At 38.1% G+C, this 23,428-nt stretch overlaps 1 long non-coding RNA gene across 2 annotated transcripts; it reads left to right on the forward strand.

Moving 5' to 3' along the window:
- The first annotated feature begins 350 nt into the window (after positions 1-350).
- LOC140935602 (uncharacterized) lies at positions 351-15,380 on the forward strand. Of its 2 annotated transcripts, XR_012165226.1 has the most exons (5): positions 351-609; positions 2,155-2,216; positions 11,479-11,542; positions 14,067-14,213; positions 14,612-15,380. It is a non-coding gene; the product is annotated as an uncharacterized lncRNA (long non-coding RNA). The 2 variants fall into 2 exon arrangements; XR_012165227.1 differs by lacking the exons at positions 11,479-11,542; positions 14,067-14,213; positions 14,612-15,380 and adding an exon at positions 8,303-8,471.
- Positions 15,381-23,428: the final 8,048 nt, after the last annotated feature.

Below are 23,428 nucleotides of genomic sequence, written 5' to 3' on the forward strand. Positions count from 1 at the left end.
TTGTCTCAGTTCTGCAAACCAACAGTGTGTTCAGCCGGTTTCTGTTACTGTCTTCTTCAAATTCTCCAAATTATCAGTGAACCCAAGTCGAGTGAAGTGGTGCATTTTCAAAACATCCCACAGAAGCCACTCTCTGGAGAGAGCTCAGGAAGTAAAACTTTTCCCCCAGTGGAGCGGGGAGGGACAAAAATCCGTTGTGAGCATGAGCAGTGAGACTTGTAACTTCTGCACATGCGCGACCGGATGTCAGAAATTTTCTGACATCCGGTAACGGCTGCTTCCAGAGCCCCTCGTTTCCCGACCACGTGACCAAGAAACGACGGGCTCTGGGGACGAGAATGCCGGCGAAGTGGAATTCTTACATGTTCGACCATCTGTTAAACTCAAATTTGTGAATGCCAACGAAGGAGAAATTGTACGAGTACGTAAGAAATGCAACTCGTAGAAAGAAATGTTACGTAAACCAGGGATCAAGGAAAATGTTTTTGACTGTCCCGGCGAGGTTTGCCATTGTTTTGATCGCCAGTAAGCGGCAGTAAGTTTGCACAAAGATGACTGAGAAATTAAAAAAGAGCAATGTGCTGGAGTTTGGGCGACTTTTCTTCGATGGTACGTAAACGATTTACTTAAACATTACGTTGTTGTGGTTAAGGAGGAGCATATCTTTGTAATGTAGCCGAGCGATAACAGTTGTTGACCGTTTCTTGGTGGCGAGAAAGCCGGCTTTGAGCGCGATAATACCAGTAGCCTGTGAACAGGCTCTCTGTTTGGGGAAAGGGTGAAAAAATCGCGAGGAGAGAGAAGGGAATCCCTCTCCTCGCGATTTTTTCATCCCCGTCCAAAAACAGAGAGCCTGTTCAAATGATACCAGAGACACAAGAAGTCATGAAAGTCATAAACTTTGTTACAAATCTTCGTGCATCTTCTTTTGTTCATAGCCAAAACGGATGAAAAATTACGGAGATGGAAGTTTACGAGAATTGAATAAAATACCTTTAGTTTAAATGGGAGCCTTGAATATTCGGAAACCACCTTGAAAATAGGGAAAATGTGAGGATGTTTTGAAAATCCTTTTGCAAACGATGCTATTTATAGCCGGGACGCTTCGTTCGTTCGTTTTCTTTTGTTCATAGAAAAAAGTAGAAGAAAAATTACAAAGGTAGAAACGAGAATTGAATAAAGTATGAAATAATCTACCTTTACTTTAAATGGGAACCTTAAATATTCAGAATCCACCTTAAAAATGTCCAAAATGTAGGGATGTTTTGAAAATCCTTTTGCAAATGAAGCTAAATGATACTTGTTTAGATCCCAGACCTCTCCTGTCACTGCACATGCACAGACGTTGTTCAGCTCTGTCGAACATGAACTCAAATGGCGGATGAAACATCGTATGACATCGCTGTTTTTGCAATTCTCGTGAAGTTTTTAACCTGGAGATGTTAAAAATGATTTGCAACGGTCTTGCAATGGGAGGCCGTGCAGAAATTCTACAAGTATGGTTGTATTTTCACTTTGATACGCCGTGGGAGCTAAAATTGTTCGATGAAGATATCACCAAGTGCCATAATTTTATGCATAAGCTTACATGTGCTATTTAACAATTATTCCTTGAGCTCGAATGGGCTCTGAGTCAATAACCCATGAGGCGGAAGGCTGAATGGGCTATTAACTCAGAGGCCATGAGGAAAACAGAACAGAACGCAGCATTGATAATAGACCACTAATTGGATTTTACTAAATACAGTTATGCCACTTTCTCACCTATTTCTTATACATGTGTTTTTTCCTCCTGAATTTGCAAGGTAATCCATTTACAATTATCTCTTTATCATTTTTCAAATTAACCATATGAGCTCGTTGTTATAGTCACCAAAGAATATCAAAGTGAAGTTGTCTCAGCAGGGCAGGATTAGCACTTGACTGCAGAGCGGGAGGTAGCGGATCTGGGGCCGGACCAATACTCAGGGTCTTAAAATAACTGAGAAATGAAGGTACTCCCTTTGCAGTGCAAGCGGCTAGACCTTCCCATGGCTCCGATGACCACATAAAATGGCGGTCTCGTTTCCAGTTGGAGACATAAAAATAGTGTCTCAAATTAGTACTTTCGTGTTAAATACCTTGACACTCAAATAAAGTGCTTTTTTTTTTCAGGTGATTGCTCAGTTGATTGTTGGATGGGAATGTGCAATGTGTTTGCCAGCAAAGTGATTCAGGTACATACAGCTGTACTAGGGAATCCAAATGTGAATGTTAGGTTTCTTGTAAGTTTTTTCCTCTCCCTCTGCTGCTGTGGTAGCATTTGTCATTTATAAGAGAATCATTGTTACCACTAAAAACAATGCAATGAGCTAAAATGAAAATAATATTATAAATTGGCAGCTCTAAGGACAAAATTTAGAGACATTTTCAAATGAAATGCAAGAAAAAGATCATAGTGAATGGTTGGTTGGGCTTCTGTGTAAGCCTTTGCTTTTCTCTGTTTCCTTTGTAATCTACACCTTGCATAGTACTGGAGACTTCCATAAACTTGACACTACATCTCTGATGTGTTGTGTGACATCAGTTTTGCATTTTCACATGGTTTGATTCTGTTGTACGAGAGCCCAAATTATGACAGCAGTACATGTATTTTGAAGTACACTGGATCAGTGCATTGTGTACACATCATGGAATGTTATTAGGTACTGTAGCTTCAGTTTCAGTTTCACTTCATTTATTTGCCAGAAAAATACATTCATTCAATACATTGCATTAAATATACACGTAGGAACAGTACTTGAGCATCAAAAGTTTAATGGCTTCTTGGAAATAGGCAACCACTACAGCAATGGCTTAAGAAGTAAATCTGCACTGTTTCAAAAGTCATCACCTTGTGCAATTTCCTAAATTTTGGCAAGCTTTTCTCTAGTTGAAATCTCAAGGACTGTACAGGTATCTACAGTGTAAGTTCAGAGAAACAATTTGCTAAAAAATTTAATGTTGGAAAGCTTTTCTCTAGTTGAAATCTCAAGGACTGTACATTAATTTATCTAAGTTCAGAGAAACAAAAAGATAATTAATTTTTTGTCTTGTGTCTTCCATACAGACACAAAAGTGTAAAACATGAAACAATTTAGGAAGTTTTGTGTGGTAGTTGTGTAGTGATAGTGATAAAATGTACGAAAAAGTGTGATACATTGCAAACTTGTTGTTACGCTAATGTAAACCTACATTGTATTGTTTTTTCACCATTCTTGCTGTAACTTGCATGGGTCCAGGGTCCTGTTTGCACTGGCTGTGTATAAAAGTCGGACTGGGTACAAGGGCACAGGGACATCGGGACGTGTGTGTGGAGACTTGGGACTTGGGGATGCGAGACGAGAGACTTGAGGACATCAAGTGTGAGACGCAGGGACCTGTGGCACGGGGACGTGGGGACGTCAAATATAGGGACACAGGGGATGCGGGATGTGAATGATTATCGCAAAAGTCGTAGGTAAAATGCGATACCTCTTTCTTTGTGAAAATGTGTTATTTATGGTCAACATTAGATTCCATCTTCCAAAACCACATTGGAGACCTTATGATGTTTACATGCAATATTTCTTTTTAGTATATACACACTCAGTGATCTTGGTGATTGGTTATTGAATATAAAGCAAAAACAAAATCGCTGTCATGAACTGGGTGTTTTTCCAAGTTTCAGAGTAAGAACTTTTTTAAGATACAAGAATATCCCAGAGTTGATGATTTTGAAGGTAAGAAAAGACTTCATGGTGTTAAAACAGCGTGATTTTATTGCAAAGTGATTTACTGTAGTTGACTTTCATACGCTCGAAGCAATGTTTTTATTGACCTGTACAAAGGAAAACGAGGCTGCTATTGTCACTGTTTTGTGAACTTGGGATTTCCTTGCACAGTCAACTTTGCCTGAAAGTATAAGTTAATTTCTGGAGAAAAAAAGGAAATGCTCAAATATTTTCGAAAATTGTTCGTGGCAGCGAGTTAACGTGGCAAAGAACACTGCACTGTAGATAAACAACGCCCACCTTGTTCGTAGCCACTGTTGACAGCATTTGCAAGAAGCGACCAAAAAAAACTGTCTCATTCACGGTTATTTGACAGAAGAAAATAAAGGTCTGTGTTTCTTCTCAGAAAGGGGAGTTATTTAAACTTTCAACGTTTTCTTTTCAATCATTGATGCTAAAGCTTACAAAGAAATAAAACTACGATTTGCCATGTTTGAAAATACTGTAAAGATCCAACTGTTGTGCATCTGCTCTTTACGGCTACATGTTCACGCATTAATTCACCCGTGAATCAAACTAGTCGTTTTTTTTCATAATTTCCTTTCTGATTCTGTTGAGATCACTTCGTGTGTATATACTAAAACAATTATTCACCTCAGGCTCAGTTAATATTGTTGAATCCCCTTGACTTCGTCGGATTATTCAACAATATTAACTTTGCCTTCAGTGAATAATTGTTAAATAATAGGAGTAAGCACACTGACTATCGTAATTAGGGTTAGGGTTGATTTCTGCTGTCGCGTAATTTTTCCATGCCTACGTGTGTAAAATTTACGTTCACAAATAAAATAGAGGCAATGTCAGAAAGGTCGTGCACATAAGCATAAAAGTAGAATCTCACTCAACTTCACGTTTAATCTCAACAATTTATATCTTTCCTCTATCTTATTTACCTGATTAAAATGTACTTGCGTTAACGTGCATAGCCAAAAACACGTCAGTGGAAATCAACCTTTAAGTACTGTTAGCAAGCATTTACTGTTGGGTTTGCCACTAAAAATATGTAGAACAAAATAAATATTGCTACAATAGTTGAATCCCCTGTGGATTAACAATAGTTCAAATACCAGTCATCCATCAGAAATGAAAAATTATATTAGATATCTTGGTATACTCATTGATTCGAACCTTTCATGGAAATTTCACGTAGATTACGTTAGTCAAAAAGTCAGTAAAACAATTGGAATTATCGCCAAGCTCAGACATTTTGTTCCCTGTCATGTACTTCTCACTTTATACCACTCTTTAATTTTGCCTTATATCAGTTATGGTATCTGTGCGTGGGTTAAAGGTGCTGAAACGCATCGTCATAAACTACTGGTTCTCCAGAAGAGAGCCCTTAGGCTAATGTTCTTCGCTGAACCAAGAACTCATGCAGTTCCGTTGTTTTTAGAAACAAAACAGTTGCCGATATCGTTCTTGCTATTTGAGCAAACGAGCCTTTTAATGTACGACGTCCATAATAATCTCGCTCCTGATAACAGTCATTAAGAATATGTTCACGAAACTGTCTTCTGTCCACAGTTACCAGACTAGATCTGTTACTAATGAAAATATTACTCTGTTGAACAAGTTAGAACTGAAAATATGAAGCAAGCCTTCTCTATTTCCGGTGCTTTAATTTGGAATAGTATTCCACTTTCTATGAAAACACTTTAAAAAAATCAATTCAAAAGCGAACTAAAGAGAAAACTCTTTGAAATACTGGAAAAAGAGGACGACTATATTAGAGTTTCTGATATTACAGGGCAATTTTCAAATCGTTACATGGTGTTCTTCCGTATGAAGTACAGTCTGCCTTCCTGTCTCACTCTGGCTATAAACCACACGACAAACTAGATTGCTTCTAGGATTGTTCATTTAACAGATATATATATTTATACAATTTTCATTTTTCTCTTGTGCCCGCCTTGAATAGCCTTCGCTAATTGCGGGCACAAGCTTTGTAAGCTATATTTAATTTGAAATAAACTTGTTGTTGTTGTTGTTGTTGTTGGATTAGCGGTACAGGCGATGGATTTCGGAGCTAGCACTTCGGGGTTCGAAGCTCGCTTATGCCACTTAATTTTTTATTTATTTGGAATTGAATGCTGTTATTCTACTAAAATTTTGGCGACTGCAAACCACCCTACCCTGCTTTGGGTTCCAATATTCTATTAGCAAGAAGATGAGGACAACGGTTTCACTTTCTTCAATGCAGGGGGTCTTCGCCGAGTCTTCACTTCGTAAACAGGCATGGAGGAACCCTAAGTTGCCTTCACCAAGACATATTCATGAGGAAAGTGACTGATATCGCATTTACCTCCGACTTTTGCAATAGTTATTTACAGTCCGTGTCCCCTGCGTCCCTGTATTTGATGTCCCTAAGTCCCCATCCCGCACATCCCCGCGTCCCATACTTGATGTCCTCAAGTGCCTCGTCTCACGTCCCCAAGTCCTGAGTCCCCACACACGCGTCCCAATGTCCCTGTCCCCTTGTCCCCGTCCCACTTTTATACACAGCCGTTTGCACTTGTCCTTTTGGGGATTTACTACCCTATTGTTGCCTTCATCAACATTCATGATGCTTGCAAACGTAATTACGGAGGTTATAGTTCTGTACAATAAAGCATTAAGAAGAAGAAGGAAAAGTAGAAATTGAAGATGCTTCTTTCTTGAGTGTCATTGCCATTCCCATGCTCTGATCTGGACGGCGATAAATTAAAGCACAAGAGAGGAATGGGTTTGCTACATCAACTTTATGAGAGACCAATTTACATGTACTTATAGTTAGCTCTTCCAATCCAAATTTCTATTCAAAAATCAAGCTATGTACAGTGTATGGAGTTTAAAGCACATAGAGAATCAATCATTGATTTGCTAATGTGTTTACATTGTATCTCTGTTTTATGAATGTTTCGTTGACTGACAAGTGATGTTTAATCCTGGATTGCGAGAAGACCTCATGCTAGCTTAAGTTAATGTAATAAGTTGTGTGTACAGTGTACTGTCAGCATTTTATTATTTGCATTTGACAAAGGAATAATGTTAAGAACAAAGATTTTACATTGTACAGCGGTTCCCAATAATCCGCACCCTCAAAAGGTTTTTTTCTGTTGGTTGAAACTTGAGTCTTCTTGGATGTCAATTAACTGTTTGCATTGTTTTTTGCCATTCTCTGCTAGAGAATGTTCTCTCAGTGTTTCACTGGAAGAGCACCCACATGTCCAATATACACAAACGGATATGATTCATCATAAGATAGCGCTGATTTGATTCTCTTTGATAGCGTGACGAATGATAAGAAGTTCTCCAACCTAACAAATCCATATTCACATTCCACTTTGCTAATACATGTCTTTCTTTTCTTTGACTTATTTCTTGGCAGATTTCTCACATCTTGTGTTTTCGTACAAACAAAAATTAATCTTACAAGTAGCTACCTGAAAACCTTTGTATACATGTAGTAAAGAAAGAGTGTTTCAGCTATTTTATTCAGCTATTGTCCATTTTGCTTCAACTTTATAATCCTCCATCTCAGCGAAATTGGAAATCCCTTCATTATTCAAAAATGTTCTTGCCCAACCTTGTCCCCAGGGTTCTCTCCTACCAGTCCCTGCGGAGTGAGAGAGAGAGAGAGAGACCCTGGTTGCGTCTGGTCACGTGTCTCCAGAACAAAATTTTTTCTGAGGGAGGAGCCTTTGTCTCTCAATTTTGTCTCATTCACACAATGATCACAAGGGTCCGCAAGAGCAAGATACATTTGCTAACTCTACAACTATAATGGAAACTATGGAAAATTTCTGCCTAAATGGAAATGCCACTAGATAAACAAGTTAAGAGAAATCAAAACCTTGTGTTCTGGCTAACCAACGACAGCAATGTTTAAATTGAAGTGAAAATCCCTCTATGTTAAACTTGCATTGAAGGTTTGCCTGACAGTGGCTGCTGGTAATCGGGCCGAATCAGTGTACTGCAAAACCTACGCCATTAGGGCACATGAGAGCTCTGCTATAATGGTAGTCTTGAAAACACATACATGTACATCTGTTTTCTGTGGCCTCCACAACATAGAAATGGTAATTCAAATCCAGTGCATTTTGATCGATATGAATACCACTGCGCAAATTATTTTTGACTGCACAAGCAGCGAATCCGCAATTTCCTCTGCATGTGCCAAAGCATCCCCGATAGATTAATATCCAGATATTCTGAAGTTCAGTACACTTTCGCTGTCAAAGGATTTTGCAAGGGTTATGTTTTGGCTAGTCATGACCTTTAAGACAAGGTCAGGTACGTAGTTTCATGGCTGCACTTTCCATCTACACGTACTTTATGCTCTGCAGAGACAAATCTCACACTTAATAAATATACCCCTCCCCCAAATCGTTTGTTTGTAATCTCCCAGATTCTAGGAGACACAAAACCAGACCTAACCTGGGTCTCTTGATGGGTGGGAGAGAGAACCTGGGAATGAGGTTCGTCCTTGCCATTTTTTGCTTGTTGAGTGAAATAATTATTTTCTGTTTTAGAGCATGGGGAAAAACAATAGAAACAGTTGATTGATTTTCACAGAACTCAAGTTTCAAGTGATAGAAAAAGACGTTTTGAGGGCGTGTGTTATTGGGAAGCACTGTAGTGTACTTCAGGTTTTCGTTATTATTTGTTTTGAGGCCGAAAATTGAACGAAGCTTGGACAGATGTGACAGTGAGTGAATACTTTGATCATAGAGCGGTTTTCACTTGACTGTCGTAAAACCAAAACCAAAGTAAATACACTACCCAACCAAAGAGCGTAGTAAAACCAAAACCAAAACCAAAACCAATCCCTTTCGACAGTCAAGTGAAAACCGCTCTAATCATTTTTCTTTCATTTGCTATTTATTATACAATAGACACTGGCCAATAATAACCTACCAATACTATTTTTTGAAGTCTGGCAAGAGAAAAAAAAACATTGTACAATGGAGGTTCTTGTATTTTGGGGTACTTATTGGTACACTGTAATTTACCTGTAGGCTAAATAGGTTTTTAATTAGGCTCTTAATTTTTATTATTAAGTAGATAATAGATTGTTGACTACCGAAATGAACTTGGGTTTGGTCTTAAAAATACAATATTTATTCACAATATTGTATCCTTATAATGACTCTACAGTTGCACATGTAACAAAGCTGATAACCAAACATAATAATACAGTTTGGTCAGTATGTTCTTGTTATACTAAATTTCACACTGTCGACGTTGCACTCCTTGGTTAAATTGTTTACACTGTATCATACCTTAACTTAAACCCACACATGAGAACCTGCTTGATCTTGTGAATTGGCTGTTAAAACAGGCTCTTGTATTTTGGGATATTAAAGTGGCAAATTTCTGCCAGGAGGTTCTTAATCCCGCACAGGTTCTTATTCGCAGGTGTTTATTGTATTTACATAGAATTGCTCCAAACATGATTGTAATTGTTTCAGTTTAAACATTTTATTCTACAAAATACATCCTGAATCTACATGTACATGTATACTCATGTAAGGTCATGCAAGAAATAATGTAAGCTGTGAAACTCAATCAACATTTCAACAATGTCTTCACTAATATTTAGTTACCTAAGACTTTTGCAATCTCTTGAGGAAAACCCTGTTACCCTTCAGTACTAAGCACCTCTTATTCATGTAAACAAAGTTTATTTCCATAAATGAATGGGTCTAGTTTTGAAGAGTTTGAACTTTTGCTGGGCAACTTGGTTTTCTTTGGGTCAAAGTAAAGCAAGGAATGTTTCTAAAATTCGCACTCCAGACATAATAAATAAGTAACTTATAAACTGATTAGACTCGATGATTTAATGATTTGGAAAACCTGTCGTTTCTTCTGTCATCTGAGATCAGGTTCAATTAATACATTTGTTTGTTTTGCTTTGTAAGTTTTGCACAAGCATACATGTAATGCCTTTCAAATACACCTAGCTGATAAGTTTCCTGTAAACAAATGAGCACTGTAAGATGTCTTTCTGAATAAAAATGCTGATAATTCATCTGGAGAACCTTTTTTCCAAAACATTTATTATTTTACACTAGATATCTGTTGAGTTGAGCTGGAATTCAAAACATCAGAATCTTATCAATTGTTTTTCATTTTGTTCATCTTTGCTGTTCCTTTGACCACTGATTTGAAATTACACGCACTTTTAGTATACATGTACTAGCACCTTTTATCGCAGTTTCTGTTTATCTTAAACCCTTTTGGTAAGCATTCATATATGCTGCACCAAGGAAATCTTGTGTACTGCAGTGGTACCCTGTCTTATACAGCCACCTTGGTAATACGGTCAACTCATTATTACGGCCACTTTTTTTCGGGCCAGCAAAAAGGCCATACATTTTCTTTAAAAAAAGAAAACCCTCATTAATGCGGTTACCTGTTAAAACAGCCAGGTCTTTAAAATCCCAAACACTAGAATCTTCTATAATTTCACCCATTTATATGGTCACTCATTCGAAATTTAGAAATTTTAAATGCGTGTGACATGTGAATTTCATTGACCTACATGTAGTTAGTAAGCAGAGCCTGTTCTTGTTTTGTTTTTAGACCAAAATGCATTTGTGACGGTTTAATTATGGCTGATTTTTAAAAGTGTTCTATGTTGTGAAGGAAAGTTCCAAGTACTGTTTACAGGTTCTACATTCTGGCTGTTCATTAAAGAGAACAGTTGTCACTCAAGAAGTGTGAATGCAATGTATGGTGTATTTGTCACAACAGCCTCAAGTCATGAAATTTGACCCTGCCCTGGTAATAATTATGGTCACCCCGTTAATACAGCCAATTTTTTTTTACCCATTGGTGACCGTATCAACCGGGTTCCACTGTATATAAATAGCACAAAGATTTATACAAAAACATGTAATGCTCACATTGATAGTGAATAAATCAGTGTTTAAGCTTTAACATTTGTACAAGTGTAAACACAACTTTTTTGTCCAAAAATAAGTAAATCTTTTTCTATTTCATTTCACTTATCAAGATGAATATACTGTACTGTAGTTAATGGTCCACACTGTTTTCCTTACATTTCGATCCTTTCATGGTACTGATGAGGAAAATTTATTTAACATTACAGACCCTTTTCTCTTAGAAATCATGTTTTGTTATTCTTAGAACCTTTATGTGTGATTGACCTGAGTGATGTGTTAACCCTTTAAGCCCTAACAGTGATCAGCATCAAATTTCTTGTATAATCAATTATTTTATAATGCTGATTACTTTTTTAATAATTATTATTATCTGCCATTCAGCAGCTAACCCACCAATGTTTTTGTTTTTATAGCATAAAAAGGTAAAGTGCATGCCCTGATTTGTTGAGTTTTGGTTATTTGCTCATGAGTACAGTGCAAGCTGGAGAAAGCTGGCGGGCACTTAATACATGTAAACAAAATTAATGATTATCCCCTCTTTCTGAGGGTTGGTGGGCACTTAATACATGTACAAAATTAATGATTATCCCCTCTTTCTGAGGGTTGGTTTGTCATGCCATAGTTTCTCATGGTAAGGTTAAAAATGCACAGTCAGAAAACACAGAAGGAAAGAAGAAATTTAAAAGTTTCTTGTGTTCTTGACGTGGAAGGAAAAAAAAATCAAGTAACTACAAAATAATTTATTATTAATTTTTGCCTATCGAAGGAGTTAATCGTTTTCTCTGTTTTCTTCACAGCAGAGATCAGCACGTCCAGTTGTTAAACAACCAAGATATCTGTAACAAAGTTTTTAAAGGATTTAAGGTACCTGATACAGTGAATTGAGCTTTACAGTCAAAGAATGTCTTGAAATGAGAATTGATTATTAGAAATCTATAATACAATGTAGGAGTAAGAGTGTTTATGCTGACTTGAAATACTAGACCAAAAATTAAAACAGGTAAACAAAATATTCAATAAAATATTGCTGATAGAGAGGAGGCTGGTCATTCTGTGGATATCATGTACCACTACACTATACAGTGTAATCATGAGTTAACATGTGTACACCTGTACGGGTTGTATTATTGTAGTACATGGTGTAAATTAAATGTAAAAGCTGCTGCTGCAACATTGTAGTAATGAATATTTCTGTGCAAATGCTTAAAGAAACCTTGCCTAATGTTCTCAGTGTTTTTTTATTGTTTATTTACAAATACCCTAACAGATTATAGTGGAATGTTTGTCTGTTCAAAAATTAGCCTTGGGTACATGTTTGACCCATAATGGTTTGGAAAAATGCAACCAAATTCAAAGAAAGGTAATGGCTCCACTTCATGTACATGTATGTAACAACAAAGGAATAGTAACTGTATTAGAGTATTTTTATTCTTCTACGGTTTTTGTAAATGTTGGGGGCAGGGGGTAAACGTTAGTGTTTTAGTCAGCCATGTTGAGTTTTTTTCCCTTATGTGCAGTACAAAGGGTAAGCTGATCCTCTGACAAAGGACAACAACATCAACAACTACAGTAACTAGACTTTATTAGGGATGGAGCATTTGAATTTTAAGTGATGGAGAGGGGCCATTTTTAGCCTTCATAGCTGGCGGGATTGAAAGTGTGCACAAAGTTTTGGTAGAGGAGCTGTAAAGCCATGTGGAGAATAAGGAGGAGACGCTCACTTCTTGTGGCTAATTGCCTCAAAAAACTCTCACGCACAAAAACAATCTGGCCAGTTATGCGGGTCGGAGATGTTCAGTCTGCAGAACTTTTTTTCGCCACCCACAACATGCCTGTGAATGATTTTTATTTTTCAGGTAAAATCCCATGAACTATTTATTTTAAATGCAGTTGCATACACATCATTCCCTACATTTCATCAGAAAACTGAAAATGGTTAGAATTACAGCTCACAACACTTACAACTGTACTATAAAATACCTTTTTTATGTGGCAATGCTTGCACTTGTGACTTTTTTCTTTTTCCTCTCTTTTTTTGGATAATTCACAGAGAGTTCTGTTTCAATATTATTTTTCAGTGTCTGATATAATTAAGGTGGTTACCCATGTGTCATGGGAAGTTAAAGGTCACTAAGACCCTCTTAGAACCTAAGTGGCTTGGGGCATGCCCCTCCCTCCACCTCCACCCCCCCCCCCCCCCCCTTAGAGAAAAGGAATGAAATCTACAATCCATGACATTTGGTCAATTGAAGGAATAACGTTCACATGTTGTGCTCGACCTCCTTTTCTCTGTTCCTTTCAATGTTTGAACTTGGACAATTCCACCAAAAAATCATTACAAAACAGCACTGGAAGAGGGAAAGGCAGGTACCAGAGCAGTGTAACCCAAGTTGAAGTACACTTTCCAACACAGACAAACTTTTAAGCAGGGATTAGAGGTCCTGTGGTTTCGTGATCGGGGGTAAGACATGTCAACATTGATTTTGTTATACATTTCTCCCTCTTAATACAATTGCTTTTTTTGTCATCAAATGTAGACAATATGGGCAAAGGGGGAAAGTTTTAAAAGACAAAGGTCTTTTTCTTGTGGTCCAGTCGGATTACCACCTCCAAGTCGGGTTGACTGAATCAATTTCTTGGTTTTGCTGAATGATGACTCTTAGTTTCTTTAAATGGAATGGCAAGTCTCCATCTTCTCCTGTAATGGGATTTTTTTTGTGTGCTGATGGCAAAGCAGATTTTGCAAATAAATTTCCATATGGTATTGTAAATCAAAGTATTATAGCAACCATTACCAGGTTAGAGACTTTCTCATAGCTTTAGCAGACAGGTAGGCCTTGAGGGGGTGGGGAGGGAGGGATGGAGGGGTACTCCCATCAGTAAGGTTTATAGGTGTGTTGAACAGAATTAACAGGGTATTCTTTAGAGTTGTTCAAACTATCCTTAAAGGAGATAATTATTGTTTTTGGTACTATGATCTTTTTGTAGGATTTAACTACATGAACATGTGTATTTAAAAGAATTGAAAGTGATGATAGTTTTCTGTGTGTGGATAATATCGTCCCCCTGCTAGAAGAGGCCTGGCTTTTCCCTGGTCTTCTGCAGCACCAGAGAAAAGAGGCTGCTAGCAGGGAAGATAATTGTTAATACAGCATTACAAGTTATAATGCCAAACAGCTGGAAAAAAGTTGTCTTTTTACCTGTGTATTTATATAAGGAAAGGGTAAGCAAGGCATTAAGTTTTGTTATTGGTTAGTTGTATACATTTTATGCACACTTTCTATCCAACAAGGCCTTTTAGACATCCAGTGCAAGTGACAATACTCAGAGAGGAAACTCTACAAAGAATGAGCTGTCAAAGTGAAATATTTTTGTTTTCTGTTTACAGTCACGTAAATACGGATTTCAAGATTGCAGTGCCATTGAAGAGAAATATCACACAAATTACAAGCACATACAGTTAAGAACAAGTTATTTATGCACAACTGAAACCACTGACCCAGTGCAATGGATTGAACAGCTGTACAATGAAGATGTAAGTTAATCATTAAAAATTAAACTAATACATTGCCAGTGTGGCTTTTACGGACTGTATGTACATGGACACACTCAGTATTTACTACATAGATTTTGAGAAAATCTGATATTTCTGGTTGCTGCCACTTTGAAATGGAGAAGTACCTCTGAATAGTATACATGTACATGTAATTATTGAATATGTTAACAGCAACACACACTTCTAGACTGCATCACTGTACAGCTGCAAGAGACTACTCACCATTAACCCACAAGGTTGTGCTGGTCGGAAGTGGTGGCCGATGGGATTGTATTTGTATGCAGACAATAATTATTTTTATTGGACCGGACGTGTTATAGGCTGGGAGGAGTGCCTACCTTATTTTCATAGATGATTGTTTTTTTTGTCTTTTCTAGGGAATCATTAAAAGCAACAGACGCCATCTAAAGCAATTACTGATGCCCTGGTTTTTCCAATGCAGGAGGGAATAAGAAAAAAAAGTAGACAACTTGATGGAATGGTGTTGTACACAAAAAAATCAATAGACTTTGAGGAATGTTTACAAACCAAATAAAGTAGCACAATTATACACTTAATTTAAATAACAATATTGTACTTGCAAATGTACATTGCTTGCTTATAAGCAATAAATTTTCTACAACTTTTGACAGTACATGTAGTTTAATGTTGTACTCTTCTAGAGTTAATGAAGCCGCATGACAAAATATTATTGAAAAACCATAGGGAGATCATAGCCCCGTCTCTGTTTCGCTGTTTGATCTCAATGGCTCCTCTTACTTTTCATCTTTAATTCACTGGCTAACCTTCTGGCCTGTTTTGTCCAGATATTCATGGCAGCGGGAAAGTGTTGCATTTCAGATTTAGTATTTTGAGGCTCTTCTTACCCATATTGGTTAATCACTACCTGGAGTTGTACTTTAAAACAGATTCTGGTTATAGCTTGTGGCCCATCAGACATCTGGTATGGCAGATTTAAGCAATAGGAAACGTTTTCCGCGGTTTTACGCAGGCCTTGCCCAAGGAATTAACAGGGTAATTCTGCATTTTTTTACACATGGTTTTTTCAGCATATTACTAGTATGAGGCTTACCATAATATTATGTTCTCATGTTATTCGTAATTAGTAAAAAAGGGCTCTTGAAATTAAATATCTGTCTTAACTGACATCTGTTCCTTGTTTGCAGCCGGGCAGGTTACCGTAAGGACTCCGTTTTATACGTGGTTGCTTGCGCGTAGTGTTAGTCTTGATCATAACCATAACCAACAAACAAGTAAAAAAGTCAAACTTACAGCCCAAATAGCTCAGATAGATCCGCGAATATCCCGCGCCATTTTCGAACACAGCTTCTTCCAGAAGTTTTCAAAATGAAAGGGATAGTGGTTCTACTCAACCGATTTTCAAAATTAAAACGGAGTCTGTTCGAGAAAAGGTCCATCTTTCATTTGCTGCGCGTAGGCATTTTAAAAGCAGTGTAAATTTTCAGAAAATCTCCTTCGAAAGTAGACTGCATACTAACAGAGGCCGTTTTTGCTGTATTTTCCAGTTCAAAGGGATAATATTTACGGCTGTTTTAGTCTCAAATTGCAGGTACGCCATTCTTCAAAAAGCGGCGCGTAGGTTTTTAGAATTTGGCTTTTGGAAAGCAGGAAAGCAAGTTTTATCAGCGCCACCAAGCTTATTGTGAAATTTTCTTAGCCAACTCTTATTCGGATTCGGCGCTTCGCTGAATATGAATAAGTAATGGCGTCCCTACATTCTGCGCGATGGTTTGGAAGTGGTGTAAATAGATCATTTCCGAGCTCCCTCGGGCTTCTGTATCAAAACGAGGGTAAGCGCTCAGCCGTAAGTAAAAAAATGATTTTTCATTCTCATGCAAATAAAACTCATTTTCACAAGAAAGGTTGTGCACTTGGCTTCATTTTGAAAGTGAGGATTTTTGTAACTCGGCCTATTACAAGTCACACTTTTGTGTTGAAGTGCTTCTCACAAAAAGCTTTGACTTAGCGTCAACGTTGTGCGATAACACACGTAAAACTGCATATGACGATCTAGCTAAATACAGTTTCAAAATGAACATTATGAACGGCATGTAAAATATGCCTCGAGTTTGATAATTGGGCGGCTTTCATAATCTCAAGAACACAAAGATTGTTGGTTACTAAAACGAATTAATATTGGAAAGTTTTCCTTGCCATACTGTCTGACTGTGTATGTCAAACTCAGTGGCAAAAAGCAGCCATTAACAATTAAAAATAACACGTTCTGAGGTTAAAACTGTTACATTCATTGGCTTCTCGACCATGCATACGTATTAGTCTGCAATTCTGCACCTAGGTACCCTAGTAAGAAAAGACTCGCCAAAGTGCAAATTAACACTCCTTAAACCTGTAAGAGACAAGCTTGTCTTCCCGAAGATTTTACGACCATTCACCTAAGGGTGGCTGGGTCTGGGCAGGCGTCACCCGAACAAAAGGTTTATTCTTTTTAAAACCTTGGCGCGTAGAAATCTTCCAAGATTTGACAAAATTTATTTTCGGGAAAGTAAAGAAATCCCAGGGTTTTCTAAAATAGTTTCGCTCGGGAACGAGCCAGGGCAAGAGAAAACAAGACAAAATCGAAGCAAACAACAGCGCTAAAGAGAATAGCCAGTGTGGCAGGTGCAAAAAGGGGAGGCGGAGGGAAGAAAAGCGTGAAAAAGAAAAGGGAAGGGAGAGCCTGCTTTTTGTATTCCGCCCACCAATTTTCATACTAATCCGATGACGACAACTGTAAATACATGACCAATCACAAGCAAGGGGGCGCTTCCCAGCATGGTCCAAACTGAATATTACTTTGTTTACCGGAACGAAGAAAATACGACATTTTTACTGTTCTGGCTCCCGCAGTAAACATGACAAACAGTAACCAGTTTCGTGTGAATACACAAAACTTTTGGTCTTGCCTCATCAAACACAATTTTTTGTTTGGGGAAGGGGAAAATGCGATTAATCTCATCGTGCTATGTTTTAAGAAATTCGTTAATTTTCTAATACACAAATTTCCTCTTAGCCTTGGCAGTAGTGGATCATGTTAATCTTTTCTATCCCAGTTTGCAGTTTATTGTCACTTCTTTGGTGTTACAGGTTTCTGATTTAGCAAATCATATAATTAATTTCTCTTTCATTTCAAGCTTGATATTATCTCAAATGCAAAATAACGACTCAAAGTCTTGCAAGAGAACTCGTTTTTATTCACTATCCCTACAGCAAAAATACAACCTGCACTCGCAAGGTAGGTAAAGGCGCACCAAGGCTATGCATATGCACCTAGGCTTAAACGGGTTGAGCTAAATGCGGTTTCTGTAGCATGCAGTAACTCCCCCCCCCCCCCCCCAAATCCCCATGGAGAGAATGCTAGTCCATGGTAGGTTTACGCATGTCGCTGGTGCCAATTTATAAACCAGATTGACCAAGCCTCTAACATGAGCGGTAAGCATACTCTAAAATGAGCAAAGAGGTCCCAAGACGACGCCTACTGTTCAGAATAACTTAAGGACGTTTATTAATTATCCTTTGCTATAACGGGTCTTGAACATATTCTCCTTAGCCTGACTCATGCTCCCTCTAGAATGCCTTTCCGTTAATACTAATAATTACTATAATTTCTTTAGGGGTATCAATACTTTACAACAACATCGAGGGTGTCTTTTATGACCCGAAAAAAGAGACGCTTGGCATCTCTTACGACCCCTCTTCTTTCTTTAGAGGAAGCCCATATTGTGTCTTCTTTTAACATCCCCCCTCCCACCACCACCATCACAAACACGCACCCTCGACTTCGAAATGCTATATGGCGTAAAATCTAGCGTTTGTTTTTCACACGTGCATTGGGACTACGGACACGCTCATCTTACGTGTACAATTTGATCTGGCAAAGAGACTACCCCGTGGACTACGACAACCGCTTTTCCACTGCACTTGACTTTTTTTTAATAATTTTGCCTCTTTTTGTATTCTTTATTCGCTATTGTTGTTCTTGCTATGAACTAAGGTGCTTTTTAAAAAAAATAGATCAGATGTGAAGTGACTACCTTTTTTCAATATTCTCGAGAATTTTAGTGCAAATGAACGCGAACAAATTTTACGAGAATTCCTGAGAAACCCTGGGATTTTCTGGCCAGGTCAAGAGAATACAGGCAATTTTGAAACCAAACACAACGTCAAAGGGAAAGGCAACGACAGCAGATCGAGAAAGGCGACGAAACCGCATGAATACGTTAGGAGATGACAAAACGAGAAGCAGAAGCACGTTCCGCTTTTTCAAAAAAATAGCGCCGACCGAATTTAAGGAATTTAAGGTGTAAGGAAAAGGTACCATTTTTGGTACGAGGAACGGAGAGTGGGGCTTTAGAAGGGGGGGGGGGGGAGAGTCAAACCTAATTTGTTTATCGCCTGGGGAGAGTTAGCTTTTCTTTTTAGACAAACTGACTACCTCGCTCCCTTTTTCATCCAATCTATATCACCATTTAGTGACACACCCAGTTCCACTTTGTTTTTGGCTAAGTTTTTTGTTTACGTCACCGCTGGCTAAAAATTTGATCGAAAGGATCAAACAGCATTGTCTTTGAAAATAGCATCTGGTGGATCAAACAGCATTGTGCTTCAAAATAGTAGGAGAATTTTCATTGATATGCTGCACCTCTATGGCACACGCGGGGAATACTAAGATATGGGCGAAAATAATTTCCGCGTATGCGAAGAAGTGCATAACCGGGTTTTTGTCGCTGAGGGGAGGAGGGGGGCGGGGCAAAAAACGCAAGTATATATGCCCCCTCGGGGCATGAACGCATAGAAAAGCGACCTGATCAGTGATCCTGGTGTTGGCAAAGCATTTAAATACCACACTCAATACCCAGGGGTAATGCAAGGGTCCCAGGAGGGAAAACGTGCGAAATTATGGGGCCCGCGTGCCCATTTCGGAGCAAACATATCAATGAAAATAGCATCTGATATATAAATCACAGCTTCTCAATCCCTCTACAGAGACCAAACTACTTTATCAAGTTGATAAAACTAATTTTTTGCATTTCACTCCCCACCACCGCAACACCACAGTTTCTGTATTTGGAAGCTAAACCCTTCATTCAAAATCAGTGTTCACTTGGTACTACACTACGTACCTCTCAGAATCAAAACATTCAATGCGTAATAAGTTCCAATCTAAATGTTCTAATTTAAAGCCGCCCCTGTCCTTTCTTTGCGTTTTGCTTTTTTGACTTGCAAGGCGCTAAAATGCTGTCAACTGTCTCTCAGCATTAATTAAATATGGTCGTTTCTTCGATAATTTTCTCTTAGCTAAAGCTGGCGATATAAGAGAAGCTCGGGCTTCCACCTCTGCCTGTCTTGCAATATTTGAACTTCACGGGTCCGTTTTAAAGGGCTGGAGTTGAGTTCACTGAGTAGTGAAGAAGGATGCTAAATCTGAATTTACGGCATATCCATAAGATGGAAACCTTTCGTCCAGTGAGAATAAAAAACGCGTCAGGTTAGATAGAAAACAATTACTGTATAGTTAAAAAACGTAAGACGATTCACTGAAAAACAAAAGGAGTTGCTGCTTCCTCTCTTATTCTCGCTTTATGACCCTGGGTTAACTTAATTCACTTCCAGTGAGTAAAATATTGGATGGTATAAAGAGGCAATTCAAGAAAGGAGAACAAGTTATTAACTAGCCGTTTTTATGCTGGAGACGTTAAAGTCGTCTGGTGTAAGACCGGGACGCATAAAAGTAGAGGTACACATTTTGAACAAAACAGAGTTTTCTGAAAAGAACAAAACACTGAGTAGACTCTTCCCAGTCGTTTTCGGACTGTTTGGGCATATAAATTCGTCCCAGTTTACGCCGTCCAGTTTATAGGCTAGGCCCATTTAACGTCTGAGGCGTTAAAGTCGTTTGTTAATGAGTGCGTCTAAACAACGCACTTAACAGAAGACGTTAATGTCTTAGGTCGCTGTAGTTCGACGGTTTATTCTAAATGAGTTCCCTTACCATACGCGACATGATACTTTGCACATTGCTGTCCAACCTTCCCTGAAAGCTATCAACCGTTTTTGACAGACGCATTGTGACGAAACACTTATCTCACGTATTGAGTTAGGTCTGGCCAAAAAGCTACACCAACTGCCTCTCCACTTGATTTTCCTTTATTTTTCTTTCTCCCTTGTATCTCTGTTGTACGTTGTTGTTACGAAAACACAAACTTTTCTCTGGCAATCACGAGCGAGTAGATCTAGTTCTAGTATTCGGGTACAACTTGGGATCAATAGAAGGATGCTGTATTCTGATGCGAAAGTGTTTTTATACGTGTTCCTAATTTTTGAGTAAGATGTGTACCAGCCCCAGAACCATAATGTGAAAATACTTTGCTGCTATTATTTATCTTTACCAAAATAATAATTACGGTTCAATCAATCCGTTCTTTAAGGAACATTTGTTAAAATGCTTTAAGAAAAATCAGCTTTATTAGCCCAACGACACCTTAAAGCAATGACTGAATTTTCAAATTCCCACACACACCAACATCAAAGCACGATTTTATAGGTAGTACTCAAAGTCTGGCAACTCGTTGTAGTTTGACCATGGAGACGGTGGAGTTTGCGTTAAATTTCGCTTCAAGGCAAGCAGATTTTGCTCTTCCATCGTGCTAAATGAACCTCCCAAAATTTTAATAAAAAACGCAGTATTTGTAGAAATTGAGTGTAGTCTACTTGGTTATTTTATTAAAGGCTATAGATGAGTACAAAAAAAAAAAAAAAATGAGCGAGACGGGATATGGAAATTATACCGAGTGATATTTTTCCGAAACCTGATCTTGATTCTGATTGATAACGGTATGACCAATAGTTATTACTCGAGCCAGTTACGAATTTAATTAGGGCTATGGACACAAGATTACAAAACCGTGGCTGAAGCCATTGCCACACGTGCGTTATTTGGTACCATGAGAATTTACAAAATAGAAAGATTATGAGACCTTTGCAGTCTAAACGACGCTCAACGATTGCTCCACAATGAAGTTTTAGTCTAAAAAACTAAGCAGCCATAGGAACATTCAGTAACAAATCTAAACTCACTCATTTTCCCATTGGTAGCGAGGAGGGCGTAATCCTCGGAATTCGTATAGGGGTGTGCTGCACGATTCTCCAATTCGCGAGCCTGTTTCATATGTCCTTTTTAACACCCGTTTTCAGACCTATAGCTTCCTAAAATCTATACCCCTTATCACAAATAGCTTTTTGACGTTGTACTCGGTTTGCAAAACCATCAACTAATTGTAGACCTTGTCCTCTTGAAATCAGCATATATTTTAAAATGTTTGATATTTAACAGTATTTAACACTGAACATTGATTCATGCACAAAATTCTAGACTAAATCAAATCAGTGATCAAATTGCATATCGTGCCGTAATGAATACATCATGCTTATGCACTAATCAATCCCTGCATGGCGGTTATATGAAGAATAATAGAACAAAACAATGATAACAAACTGAATAGAAATACATAGACTAAACGTATAGATACTATAAGACTAAACTATTGGTTCCTAAAAGAAGGTTATTTTTTAAAGTGCTACGAGCAGATGCTGAGATGACAAGCGTTATACTTCTCCATCACCAAAAAAATGATGGAAAATTAGGTAATTTATCTGGAAACAGCGTTCATTTGGCATAATGTATTCATTATAAGTGTGAAAGCGTTTTTTTTTCTATATGGTCATTAGGTGACCTACAAAACACATAAATTATTGCCCATTTGCCACAAAGGCAAGCAATTAACATCAATATAAAAGGTAAAATACGGTATGCGAGAAAATAGCTCTGAACAGACGTGCAAACAATAAGAGCACCCTTCTATTAAATTTTTGATTTTGCATGCATCGAATCAAGAGAATAACTCTTTTAACTAAATGGCTTTCTTAGCCATAAATGTACAGCTATTGTAGGTCTGCAACTCCTTGAGTGTCAGAGCAGTAAAATAAGTCCTGTAGCACAATACAGGGGATTGTGAATCCACCTGTAGCACAATTCATGGGATCGTGACTGTCTAGTGGACCATAAGTACTCCATTCGCGATCAAAGAAGGATTGCGAAGACTTATTGCGGCGTATTAAGTAGAGAGGTACGTTTCTGAGGACGAGAAATTCAAGGCCACCTTTTATTTCTAGGTGTCAGTGGAGGGAGAGATGGATGCGGCGAACGTAGGAAAGGTGACACTTAAGCGATTTGACGGACTGCATTTCATCCCCTCCATAAAGTTATATAAGTTTAACAAATGGCTTTGCCAGCTTGTCCAGTTTTGTTATAACACAAAAACTGCGAGAGCGTCCTTTTTCGGGCGTAGGCTATAAAACCAGAAAAACCTTAAATTATTTCCTCATTTCGGAAAGATTTAACTTCAAATGTCAGCGAAAAAAGTAGCAGCTCAAAATCTTAATTGATAGTAACTGCTTATGGATCCATTATTGAAATCGCTCAAAGACCCGAAAATACTAAAGCAAGTAAGAACAAGACAAAGTTTTTTTAAAGCACGATTTAAATGTGCAATGTCAATTGCTAACGTGCCTTGCCTCGATCTATTTAAGGATCCAAGGCTCGTCACTCGTACAAGAAAGAAAGACGCCATCAGGGCAAAATAAGAGCACGATCTCTTATGTACGATAAACGCTTAATTAATTAATTAATTAATTAAAGCACGATTTTCGGTGTTGCCTACATTAATGCATAGTGTGGCAATTCGTCATAGTTTGACAACGGAGACGATGGAGTTTGCGATAAATTCCGCTTCAGTGGAGGTGTATTTTGTTCTCCCATCGTCGTGCAAAATGAATCTCGAATTTTAACGAAAGAACGCGGTATTTGGAGGAACTGAGTATAGCCTGGTTGGTTACCCATTAATGAGGGCTATCAGTGGGCACAAAATGAGCGCAATGGTTAATGTTAAAGTTTATACAGACCGATATTTTCGAAAAGTCGCTCTTATTGTGATTGATTACGGTATGAGCAATAATAATAAAGCGAACCAGTAAAGGCTCCTTAAGATTACAAAACACTGAAATAGTTACCATATAAGTTGTCGATTACATTTGTTAACTTGGGCATATAATCATAGAAAGACTATAAGCTAACAAGGGCCATACAATGTAAACGACGTTCAGCGATTGCTCCACAT

Source organism: Porites lutea, chromosome 1 (assembly GCF_958299795.1).
Source record: "Porites lutea chromosome 1, jaPorLute2.1, whole genome shotgun sequence".
Taxonomy (NCBI): domain Eukaryota; kingdom Metazoa; phylum Cnidaria; class Anthozoa; order Scleractinia; family Poritidae; genus Porites; species Porites lutea.